The following is a 12,462-nucleotide window of genomic DNA, read 5'->3' on the forward strand; positions in this document are numbered from 1 at the left end:
TTATGTTAAGCGGTGGATGAAGTGTCGTCGCCCCATCTTTTGTGTTAACAAATGCAAACGACATTTCAATTGTATTTTCATATTCTGACTATCAAAGAGGTGACAAATAAACTAAATAATAGTTTTTTCAATCCAAAAAATATTTTTAACCAAAAAACAACCAAGTAAAGGGTCTTGGAACATCAACGAGCCAATTTCTCATCCAAAAACACCCCTAAATTGGTAAAAACAAAATGCAAAATTAAGTCAAAATTAATTTTCTTTTTCTATCTAATTCTTTTAACAAGATATGGATAAAACAAATATCTAAATGGAACCCTTCTCATGAATTAGAACTCATTAACATCAAAAATAATTTTTTTAATCGTTGTAACGTAGCCAGCTAATGACTCTCTCTCTCCTTTTTTATTTTTAAGTGACTCCCTCTTTCATTTCTCTAACTTAAGGATTGAAATTTTGTTTTCATTTAACTACAAAATATTAAAAATAGGCATGTGTAGGAAAGCAACTTAATGATGTTTCTTTTACAACCAAAAAAAAATATTATGAACAGTTATACAAAAAAGCACTTGTGCAAATAATAAAAAAGCTATGATCTTAGTAAAAAAAAAAATTAAAATTTAATGGTATTAAATAAAAAAAATCTCAAAACAAATTATTAATTAATCTATTTTAATGGACTCAAATACAAATTCATAGAAAAAAAAATTAAAAAACAAATAGGCCAAGCACGTGGGTTTGGACGGGCTAGCCCACTTGGTATGCAAAGAAGGAGGTCAAGCATGCACGTCATGCCCCCCCCCCTCTCTCTCTATGTTATTAGGGTCGATGACGTGTTGTCGTCTCATTTCTTATTTTAAAACAAATTCACCACAATCTACCGACGGAAAATTTCTATCGGTATTTTCGTTTATATTTATCAATTTTCTAGTAATGTATATTATATCGACTAGGGGTTCACGACCTTGTCATAATTCAATTTTGGATCTCGTAAAATTATTTTATATAAAAGATTATTTTTTTTTAATATGAAAAAAACCCAAAGAATAAAAAAGATCCATCGGATCTTTTGTACTAAAATCCACTAGTCGAAAATGGACACATTGATCATGTTTCATGAATAATTCTAAACAAATACTCTCATCTCCATCAAAGATGATCAATATTGCCCAAAACATAATATTTTATCAATTATGGACTTGAAAAATGTTTAGTAGTATGATATTGATAGATTATATATGCCATGCTCTCTAATAAATGTTTATCATTTATCATACAATATTCTATGTGGTTTGAACTACTGCAGATCAAAAGGGAACAAGAAGCATCAAATATCAATCAGCACATAAATTAATATAGATGCATGCAAATTGAAAAATAAACGTAACATGATGGTAAATAGTTTGAGATCTGCACAGTAGATCTCGAATTCGAGTCAAAATATGTATTTTTTATAAGAGCCTCGAATAGTTGAGGTTTTATTTGCTCATCTGGACCCATAAAGTACGTTTTTCAAGGATAAAATTTCCCTTGAATTTAAAATAATAATAATAATAATAATAATAATAATAAAAATGTTACTGATGGCTCCAAATTATTGGTGCCAAACACGTTTTCGGCAATAGACATTACTGATGTCCTGTCCTGGTATATTTATCTTCACACTTAAAACACCGTCCAAGTCTTTTTCTTCGCTCGTACAAGCCTGCTACAAAATTGAATTCATTTTTAATTCCTCGAAGACCACCTTTTAAGAAAGAATATTACACTTACATCATGGTCACAAGATTAAATCATATCACAACGTTTATATAAACAAAATATAAAAAAAGATTTTATTGTTTTATTATTTTATTATTATTGTTATTGTTATTATGATGCACCATACATGAATCTATTGAAACATACACCTAGGTGTATCACTATACCTTCTGAGCCATGATCTAGCTAGCTCTGCTTGAGTAAGAGACAATGATGAACCCATGGAGATCCCTAGAAAGAAAGGAAAAACCAAGAAAACATGACGAGAGGCAATTGCAGCTAGCTACATCCAAAAAAAAAAAAAAGATAAAGATTTTATTTTATCGTTAGTTTTCATTATTAGATTTTTAATTCTATTTAATCAAAAAAATTAAATTAAATTTTATCAAAACAAACATCAATTTAATATGAAAACCTTTTTTTTTAACATTGCTTGAAACCTTTACGAAATTAACCAAAATAAATTTTCAAATACAATCCTAAATAAACTAAGTATGGAAGGATTACACTGAAAAAAAAAAAGTAACCAAAAAAATAAGAAAAATAATTGTATGAGTCCAAAATGCATTCCCTCGTAGGCTGTAGTAAAAAACTTATGTTTTTTTTTTTTTTTTTTTTATGTTTAATGTTTTCTTTAAATATTCATGTTTATCATTTATCATAAAAACCATGTGGTTTGAACAACAAGTTATTAAAAGGGCAAAAAGCCATAGCAAATACTAATTTAAAAACATAAATTACTATAAATCCATGAAATACACAATAAAATAGTATATATACAAGATAAGCATCTGCAAAAATTGAGAAATAACAACAATAATTATTATTGGTGCCAAACACGTTTTTTGATTTAGTTCAATAAATTATAATAACAATAATTTATAACAAAATTGACCATGTCGTATTGATTTGAGTTTTAGTTAACCATATTGATTTTTGATGAGTTCTTCACAACATTTAATATCGTAAATAAATTCATAATATATATTAATATTTTAATTAACGATATTGATTTAAGTTTTAATTAACCATAATATTAATTTTGACGAGTTATTTCTCTTCACTTAAATTGAATCATGCTAATATTGATAGATCCTTGATCATAGAGAAGTGGGAGGAGATCATACAGTTGCATAAGAGATTGATGACCACACTATTTTTTAGTGACAATGATCTTTAATTTGGGGATGGTTTCTTGACAATAATCTTTCTATTATATTTTTTTAAGTACAAATGTTACCATCCATCAATATATATAGATAAATTTTATTTTTAAATTTCAAATATAAATACATTTTTTTTTAACTCAACTAAAGTTCTACACAATATTTAATATCATAAATAAATTTATAATATATATTAATATCTTAATAGAATCCTTATTACAAATTTAATAAATTAACTAAACATAATAAAATAATAAATATGAAACATTAACTAAACATAATAAAATAATATTAATTACAATAAAAAAATAAATTTTATTTTTTTTACAAAAAACTACCTCCTAAAGGTTAATATCAACGCCACTTTATCTGCCACTCCTAATATTATTTTTTAAATATAATGTCAGAGCATCTTATCTGCCAGTACAGTTCCTTTTTTTCTTTTTTTCTTTTTCTGTCGATCCTTATCCTGTCTGCTACTCAATAATTATAGGAACGGCACGTCATCCTTCGTGTTCATGGATCTCTTCTATATTTTTTTTTTCTTTTTTGTTTTTTTTTAAACATCAAACACGTTATTTCACAAACATGTTTCGCATTCTTACATAGTACGTAGACATCTTATCATTATTCAGAGATATATGGCCAAACTATACGTGCTCATGATAACGACTTATCCTGTAAATAATTGTCAAAAATTATGATGGAGAAAAAAAAGCTAAGTGAAAAAAAATAAATTAACTAGCATGGTTTATAACCGGTTTTGGTTGCTTGATAATTGTAATATACAAATGGGCCTGTTAGGTTGGAACATTTCCCTACTCAAATTTTAAACTAAATCAGATTAGAAATTAATCTCAATTGACAAAAACAAGTCAAACGACTATTCAATCAACCTAATAAAAACTTTATTTAACTTAAAAAAATATCAAAAAAGTGGCTTTTAGTATTATTTTTTAAATATTAAAATAATAATATTTTGAATCAACTCGAGAAATCCACCAAACACATGACCTGGTTAGGTCTAATGAAATTATCTTTTCATTTACTTATATGATAATAAAAATAGATATATAAGAAAGTGATCACATAATGCTTTTTAAAAAGAAAAAAAACATTACGAACAATTGTACAAAAAAGAAAATGTGAATATAATAAAAAAGCTATGATCAAGTTAAAAAATTTAAAATTATTAAATAAAAAAATCTCAAATAAATTATTAATTAATCTATTTTTAATGGACTTATATTAAAATTCAAACAAATAAAATAAAATATTAAAGAACAAATAGGCCAAACAAGTGGGTTTAGGTGGGCCAACACGCTTGTCTCACAAAGAAAGAGTGCAGGCATGCGTGATAGGCTTCATTTTTATGTTAAGGGGAGTTTGGCGTGTTGTCGCCTTATCTTTTGTTTAAAAAAATACAGACAACGCGTCAATTATATTTTCATATTCCGACTATCAAAGAGGTGACGGGAAAATCAAGTAATGGTTTTTTCAATTCATAAATTTTTTTTTTTTTTTTTTTTTTTACCTAAAAACATCTAAGAAAAAGGTCTTAGAACATCAATGAATCAATTTCTCAACCAAAAACACCATAAATTGAAAAATAAATGCAAAATTAAGTCAAAATAAATTTTCCTTTTCCATCCCGATCTACTTTTCCCAACAAGTTAAGGAATAAAAAAAACACTTAAATGAACCCCTCTCGTGAATTAGAACTTAATGAAATAAGAATGGTTTTTTTTTCATCGTAACGTGGCTAGCTAATGGCTCTCTCTGTCCTCTTTTATTTTTCAACGACTCCTTTCATTTATCTAACTCAAGGATTGAAATTATGTTTTCATTTAACTACACGAATTAAAAATAGGCATGTGTAGGAAAGCAACTCAATGATGTTTTTTTTAAAAAAGAAAAAACATTATGAATGGTACTTGTACAAATTAAAAAGCACTCACGAAAATAATAAAAAATTAAAAAACTATGATCTTCGTAAAAAAAAAACAAGAATTTAATGGTATTATATAAAAAAATCTCAAACAAATTATTAATTAATCTATTTTAATGGACTTAAATACAAATTCAAAGAAAACATTATAGAACAAATAGGCAAGCATATGGGTTTAGGTGGGCCATCGCACTTAATTCACAAATAAGGAGGTCAAACACGCATACTAGGTCTCCTTTTCTATGTTAAGGGGTGGATGATGTATTGTCCTATCTTTTGTTTAAAAAAATATAGACAACTTGTCGATTGCATTTCCAGATTTTGTCTATTAGGGAGGTGGTAGGAAAATCAAAAGATTGTTTTTTCAATCGAAAAAAATATTTTTAGCCTGAAAACACCTAAGAAAAGGGTTTTAGAGCCTGAATGAACCAATTTATTAGCCCAAAACATCATTAAATTGGTAAAAATAAATGAAAATTTTGAGTGGAAATAAATTTTCTTCTTCTTTCCCGATTTATCTTTTCTAGCAAGGAATAAAAAAACCCTTAATGAAACTCCTCTAATGAATCAGTATTCATTGACACCAAAAATGATTTTCTTGATCGTCGTAATATGGTCAATTGATAATTTGCTATCTACTCACTTTTTTTTTAATGACACCCTTTTTTCTTTCTCTAACTCAATGTTTGAAACATAAATAAAATAAAATTCTAGAACAAAATGTAAAAAACTCAAAAAACTAGAATTAAAAAAAATATAAAATTTTTTTGGGACCAATAAAGTTATAGTTGGGCCTTAGCCCTATCTAAAAAGAAAAAAGAAAATTGAGATCCTGTTTCAAACATCAATTTTTATCATAAGATTTGTAATTATATTTAATCAAGAAAATTGAATTTCATTTTACCAAATCAAGCATCAATTTAATATGACAATCTTTTCTTAAAATTGCTAGAAATCATAATGAAGTTAATTAAAAATAAATTATCAAGTCTAGATAAACTAAAATAAAAAGGATAATATTGAAAAAAACTTAAGTTTACCAAAAACAACAAGAAGACAAAAGAAAAAAAAAAAACAATGAGTGAGTCCAAAGTGCATTCCATATAAGATACTGTATTAAAAAACTCATGTCTTTTGAAAATCTTTTTAATGTTTTCTTTAAATATTGATGCTAATCATTTATTATAAAAAACCATTTGTTTTAAAACTGCAAGTTAAAAGGGCTAAAAGCTCAAACAAATACTAATTTTAAAACATAAATCACTATAAATCCATGAATGCAATAAACTAGCATATATACAAGATAAGCATCAACAAAAAGAAAATATTATCCTAAACTTTTATTAAAAAAAAAAAAAAACCGCTTTTGGTTTCTTGACATTTATTTAGCCGGAAGACAACCTTTTGGATAAGGTTTCATTAATTTATTCAATCTAACCGCATGTGATATGCAAATGTCCAAATAAATCTTTAGAACACGTTCTTCCTCAATTTTTATTAAGTAATTATAACTAATTAAAACACTATCAAAATTTCCATCAAGTACCATAAAATTTTTCTAAAACGAGTCCATGGTATCAAGTTTATTAGGGTGCTATGGACTCATCCTTGATTAAACACCATGAACTTTCGATGTAAAAGAACTTAATCCTTGATTTTTAATTTAATTTTGATTCCTCAAGTTTTTTACTGGAATTTCACTGTTATACCAAGGTATCAATCAATTTAGTACGCGTAAAGTCATAAAAACATGACAATGAATGTCCAAATAAACTCCCAAAACACATGATCAAGTGAAAGGAAAAGAAAAACTAATTAGAATTGATATGAAAACTAAAATCACAAAAAAATAGAAAAATCATTGAGCTCAGTAAATAAAACTTTTTGGTTGGTAAGCAATTGTTGGGGTCGTGAGGAAGAGGAAATGAACCAACGAAGATTGCGTTTAGAGTCGAATTAATCTCAAGTTTTTGGACAAGACCATATAGTGTTGATTTGAGTTTTAATTAGCCATAATATTGATTTTGATGAGTTATAGCTCTTCACTTGAATTGAATCATGCAAATATTGATAGATCCTTCATCATAGAGAAGTGGGAGGAGAAGATCATAGAGTTGCATAAAATATTGATGGCCACACTATTTTTTAGTGGGGTGAGGAAATACGTGATCATTAATTTGGGGGATGGTTTCTTGACATTAATCTTTCTTTCTAATATAAATTTGGGGTATAAATATAGCCTAAATAGCAGCTTGATTTCTTTTACTTTTTCATTAATTATCTGTTCGTTTCATATTTATTTTAACAGAGATCAAGTGCTCCGAAGTATCTTATAACGCAAGTGTCTATATTTTCTAAGGGATTCCATTACTTTATGTGCTGTCAAACTTGAAAATTGAACGGAGACCTAGATGGGACTGCTACTCTTCCCCTTGACACCATTTGTCATCATTCATATTTTGGTTATTATTTAAAATTATCTTTTTTTTTTTCTTGTAAAAAGAAAAGGGCTAAAGTAACAAGAAGATCGGTAAATGTGGCCAAAGCTGATTGAAGAAAATCCCACGTACATATAGAAAAATCTGGGTGAAATTTTGGAGCATAATATTACCAAGTTGGATCCAAGATTAGAGAGGAAAATGAAAGATTTCAAGTTAAACCAAATGATTATTAAATGAGTATGTATAAAAATTAAGTTTAAGGATATAATTAGATTTTCAAAAGATCAATTTGATTTAATTATGGGTCAAATTAAAGTTTAATTATATTTAAAAGTTAATTTGGGTCACATTAAAGGATTTAATTAAGTGCGAGAACTTAATTATACTTTAAAAGGGTAAAAATAGTTTTATTTGGGACTTAATTGGTGAAACATTAGATTTGAGAGCTCAATTGAGCTTAATTAAGAATATTAAAATTATAAATGACTAAACTTAATTTTTACAAAGTCAATTGGTTCAGCTCAAGTTTAAAATCAAAAGAAAATCAAAATTTTGTGGTCAATTAGGGGTTAAGTTGAAAAAATTTGCAGCAAAAAACCTTTTTCAAAAAGATGTTGAACTCTAGAGGCTCAATTTACTGAAATCAATGGTGAAATTGAAAAGAATTAAAAGTTTAATGGGTAATTGAGGGTCAATTTGCATAAATCCAAGGACTATAATGAAAAAGATACTGAAATTTTGCATTGATGTTGAAGTTTGACAAGGATAAAATTACATAAAAAATCAGAAGTTTGAAGTCAATTAGGGAAATATAATTGAAAGCAATTATAAGCCAAAGGGAACGACTAAATTGAACTTTAAGTCAAATCCCTATATTAAAACCCCAAAGTCAAAATGACATCATTTATGATGTATAAAAAAAAACCGAACGATGTGTCATTGGGTTATTGTTATCATCTTTGTTTGGTACCAAAAAAGCTGCTTAGGTGGATGCTTTTTAGGACCATTTAATGCTTCTTCTCCCCATTAAACCAAGCAAACCATACACCCTTATAATGGCATGACATTGTACTACACCTAAAAAGTAGGTCTTGCCGGCCAACTGCTTCTACATCCATCGTGGCGCCGCCTTAAAAATGGCCAACTTAGACAGCTTTAGTTGCCAACCTTTTCAGGTCTATAATAACAATTTGAACCAATAGTTTGATATCTTTCCGGTTTGAAAATTAATATGGCCAAGATAGGTTCCCAAAAAAGACAAAGTGTCCCTCTTTCACTGCCTATAAATAAGGATGGATTTCAAGTATTGAGTATCAAGAAATTGAAAGCCAAAGTTTGAAAAAAAGAAATTAGTTTCTCCCCTGGTCATTGTTTTTCTTTCTCTCCACTAGTTTTCTGCTCTCTTTTTTTGCCACACCTTGGCCATCGTTGATGTCATCAGCCACACATCGGACTCCCTAGCACCACCAGGAATGCCACGTACACCCTTTTCCCTTTTGGCTAGGCAAGCCTCCCTTTTGTTTTTTCCTTCTTCTTAAAAACCCCCCATATCCATTTGCATATAGAATTCTAGATGCAAATGGCAGAAATGTAAATAACAAGATGTGGGTTGGACTCGTTTTGGCTTAGCCTAGATGGTTTAAAAAGAGAGAAAAGTTTGTTGGGCCGTTAGTTGACGCAACCCGACCTGATCAGTTCTGACCCAAATGGTTGGGTCGGGTCCAGAAACCTACTTAATAAATAAATAATTTAATAATATTTAAAAAAAATTGGAGGGGCTTTCTGAAAATTTTTGCGCAAGTTGAAGAAACTCTCACTTGACTTTATAAACAGAATCGACGATGAAAATATTAAAAATATTAGCATTAATTATTTATCAGTAATCTCGTCAATAAAAAACTAAAATAAAAGATCTAAATCATGACAGATAAATGAGGCTTCATTTCTTCTCTCACACACTTGTTTCTCTTTCTTTCTCTTTCTCTTTTCTCTATCCTTCTAACCAAAGATTTAAGCATTCTCTTCTCATCCTCAGATATATTGTTTTTTTTTTTTTGGGTTTTATTAACAATGTATTCTTTCTTTTTTTTTAATTAAGGAGCTGAAATAAAGCACGCATTAATTTTTCATATTTTGTGTTTTTTTTTTGTTTTTTTATCATTATTTTGATCAATTTTCGTTGTTGTTGATAAGTGATCAAAAACCTTGGTGGAGAGGAGACAATGAGCATTAAAAAAGAGTCAAGGGAGCAAACTCAGATTAAAAAAAGATTAAGGACTACTCATTTTCTATCGACTAAAGTTCGGGAGAGTGTTTGACTAATCTGCCTAAAAGAAAAAGCAAGAATAATAGAAGTGCCTAGGCACCAACAGGAAAAAGAAGAAAAATGATAAGAGAGAGGGAGAGAGTACAAATAATAAGGGAGCTTGCATGCCACAAGATAAGATGATGGAGATGTTTTTGGATCCACATCCATTATAGCTTTGGATAATTGTTCCGATATGAGAAAAAAACATCCCAATATTATTATTATTTATAAAATTAGATTGTAGCAGTAAACATCCATTACGGTATTTGAAGTGCTGGCAAACAAAATAAAAAGGGCCACATTATTTATTGTTATTATTATTATTATTATTTGATGAAGCATACAGGATTCATTGAACATACATCACCAGATCAGGAGACCCAAATGATCACGGACAAAGAAAGGCGAGGCCAACAGCCAGGACAAGAGACATCAGCAGCTAGCCAGCCTGCTCCCATCGCTGCCCGAGTATTTTCAGGACTACATAAGGATGAACTTGAGAGCCAACTTCTTGAAATCTAACAAGAAAGGTTGCAGTGCATCACTTGAGAGGACAGAGTCCTAACTCCATTTACATGAATATATATTCCTACCTCTCTACATAAGGCTCCGCAATCACAAACTGTAGGACAGAAGGCCTAGCTTGTAATCATTCATCCTTGCCTTCTCAATCTTGAACCATTGGTTATTGTTTCAATGCCAGATTCCCTTCAACCCCACCAGTTGTCACGAACCATTGTATTTCCGAGTTCACAGACTTCTGAATCTTCCACACTGTTGATGAGCACAGATTGATGAAGCAGAAAAACTTGATGTTCAGATCAGTCGAGACAGGATGGTAACTCCTTTTCTTGGATTCACGGTGGAACGTTAGGAAGGACCCTCCGATACCTCAAGAGGGTCTTGGACAACGTCAAGCGGGCAGGTTTCTCTCTTGTGCTGGCCATTGTAAGCCCACCTCCTCTTCCACGAATACCGGCAAGATGTAATATCAGTGCCTGCTTCATTCTCGCGTCGGTGTCAAGCACATGCCTCGTTGCATCTAAGTCACCGCTATTGATGGTCTTGTTGAGGCTAGGGCAAGACAAGGAAGGAGGACAGCACTAACAATGGAGAGCTCATTGTTACTATTCTTATTGATGAGATTTTCTTTGTGGCATTCTAAAATTTGATGCAAAAAAACTGAATGGAGAGAAGCTTGGATTTATGGAGCTGAATTGGAATGCTCAACAATAAAGAAAGAAACCGTGAATGAATTTTCCTCAATTATTCTTCTTTTTTCTATTTAATTTAATAACAATATACTGTTTGCTGCTGATGTTTCTAGCGTGAATGATTTTATGAAGTATATTCAGCCTACCTACTACTAGTAAAATACATTTCTTGTCTGATGCTACTTGTCTGCAACATTAATAATACAGGAAGAGCATCATTCATTGCTTCCAGAGAAATCTTTTTATTTAGTTGGGTTTTATTAAAATCAATAATAAAATATAAATAATTAAAATAAAAAATAAATATTATTTTCTTTGAAAGAAAACAAAAAACGTGAGAAATTGAACCGTTCAAACCGACTAATTTCAATTTAATTTGATTATTTTTTAAAAAAATCAATTCAAATTAGTTTTGCTTGGTTTTTCAGTTTAGCTTTTTTTTTTTATTTGCCTTTGTTTTTGGTTTAGTTCGGTTCAGTTTTTTCAGTTTCAGATTTATAAAACCGAAACCGAATTTGAACTAATTAGTTTTTTCAAATCTGTTTAATTGATTTTTTTTCACAGTTTGTTTTTTCAATTATTTTTTTATTTTCTTCAGTTTAATCAATTTTTTATTTTTTAACTCACCCCTAATTGTATTTATGTGCCTCTAGTAATTTTTGTACTAAAGTTTTAATTTAATATTTTTTAATATTTTAAATTTTTTTTAATTATAAAGAAATAAAAAAGAAATTTTTAAATAATAATAATAATAAAATATTATTTTAATATATTTTTAAATAAAAAAATATTTTAAAAAATAATCTCTATTACCCTACCAAGAAAATATTATTGATTTAGCATTTTTACGTTATTAATTTGCAGTTCAACCCACCGTGATTTATTATGAAATGGAAAACTAGTACATAGAACATGTGCACTTTGGCATATCCTTTGGCATCTAACTTTATTTAATAATTTGAGGACCACTAATATGAGGACCACCGTGGTAGCAAGATTTGGGTGTCATGTTGCTATATATCATGCATGTATTTTGGCCCATAACCTGATAATTAGAATAATATTAGTGTACGTGCCTCCACTTTGCTGCAGTGCTAGACTAGTTTTTTAACCAAAAAAAATAAAAATTAGATATCACAATGAAATTAAAAAAACTATATAAAAATTCATTCATTGGATAAATGTACAATAACACTAATTAGAAACTAAACGAAGATAAAATATCTCATCAAATTTGCAGCTTAGATTATATAATTGAAATAATCTAATTAAAAAAATAAAGAGAATTATAAAAGTTTTTTTTATTAAGAAAAAACTATGTTAATTTTTTAAATCCATGACCTGAGTTATTTAAACTGAACATCCAATCTAGAAAAATCATGAAGTGCATTCCTAATAAATTAAATATTAAAGGAAAAAAAATAATATCAATCATACATTTTTTTTTAAATAACAATTTAAATAATAAAAAATTAAAATCATTAGTACTATTATTATTAATATGTAATATACCACCACCACCAATATTTAAGGTTGTAATTGGGTTTGTGTGGAACATTGTGAGAATTTGGTTAAGATTTGACTTTAGAATGATTTTTTATTTTCGGAAGGGAAATCATGCAAA

General features: G+C 28.7%; 1 pseudogene; it reads right to left on the minus strand.

The window, feature by feature from the left end:
* Positions 1 to 10,104: 10,104 nt before the first annotated feature.
* Positions 10,105 to 10,746, minus strand: LOC118030305 (kunitz trypsin inhibitor 5-like; annotated as a pseudogene).
* Between the last annotated feature and the right edge of the window lie 1,716 nt (positions 10,747 to 12,462).

The sequence above is a fragment of the Populus alba genome, chromosome 4 (genome assembly GCF_005239225.2).
Source record: "Populus alba chromosome 4, ASM523922v2, whole genome shotgun sequence".
In the NCBI taxonomy this organism is placed as follows: domain Eukaryota; kingdom Viridiplantae; phylum Streptophyta; class Magnoliopsida; order Malpighiales; family Salicaceae; genus Populus; species Populus alba.